Genomic DNA, 1,411 nt, shown 5'->3' on the forward strand with positions numbered 1-1,411 from the left:
ACCCTGTCCACTTTCCCTCCTGAGTCTCTCCCTCCCTCCCCACTTATGATTGCTTTCTTCTCTCTCCCAAGTTGGACTGAAGAGTCCTCACTTGGACACTTCGGCTGGTTGAGCCTTTTGAAATCTGTGGAATGTATCTTGTGTATTCTATATGGGTTTTTGTTTTTAGTTTTTATTTTTTGTTTTTGTTTTTGTTTTGTTTTGTTTTGGCTAATATCCACTTATTAGTGAGTACATATCATGCATGTCCATTTAGGTCTGAGTTACCTCACTCGGGATGATATTTTCTAGTTCCATCCATTTGCCTGCAAAAATCAGGATGTCCTCATTCTTAATAGCTGAGTAGTATTCCATTGTGTAAATGAACCACATTTCCTGCATCCATTCTTCTGTCGTGGAACATATAGGTTGTTTCCAGATTCTGGCTATCACAAATAAGGCTGCTATGAAAATAGTGGAACATGTGCCCCTGTGGCATGGTGGAGTATCTTTTGGGTATATTCCCAAGAGTGGTATTGCTGGGCCTTCAGGTAGATCTATTTCCAATTTTCTGATTGGGAAAAAAAATCTTCACTAACCCCACATCTGATAGAGGGCTAATATCCAAAATATATAAAGAACTCAAGAAGTTAATCACCAAAAAAAAAAAAACCCCAAACATCCCAATCAAAAAATGGGGTATAGAACTAAACAGAGAATTCACAACTGAGGAAGCTCGGATGGCTGAGAAACACCTAAAGAAATGTTCAAAGTCCATAGCGATCGGAGAAATGCAAATCAAAACGACCCTGAGATTCCACCTTACACCAGTCAGAATGGCTAAGGTCAAAACCTCAGGTGACAGCACATATTGGAGAGGATGTGGAGAAAGAGGAACACTCCTCCATTGCTGGTGGGACTGCAAACTGGCACAACCACTTTGGAAATCATTCTAGAGGTTCCCTTCTGGAAATCGGGCTTTGAGATTTCAAAAGACTGCCAAAAGACTAACAAAAGATTTTAAGTTAGCTTGCTCTGATTTGTGTTTGTAGTTAGAGATGTGAGCTCTCAGATTCTGTTCCAGCCACCTGCACCTCTGGACCCAAGCCCTCTAGAAGCATAATCCCCAAATAAACTCTTCTCTTATAAGTTGCTTTGGATCAGAGACACTGAAATTGATAGAGGAAAAAGTGGGGAGAAGCCTCAAAGATATGGGCACAGGGAAAAAATTTCTCAACAGAACACCAATGGCTTGTGCTGTAAGATCAAGAATCGACAAATGGGACCTCATAAAATTGCAAAGCTTCTGTAAGACAAAAGACACTGTCAACAAGACAGAAAGGCCACCAACAGATTGGGAAAGGATTTTTACCAATCCTAAATCTGATAGAGGACTAATATCCAATATATACAAAGAACTCAAGAAGCTGGA

Source organism: Mus pahari, chromosome 19, assembly GCF_900095145.1.
Source record: "Mus pahari chromosome 19, PAHARI_EIJ_v1.1, whole genome shotgun sequence".
NCBI classification, from domain to species: domain Eukaryota; kingdom Metazoa; phylum Chordata; class Mammalia; order Rodentia; family Muridae; genus Mus; species Mus pahari.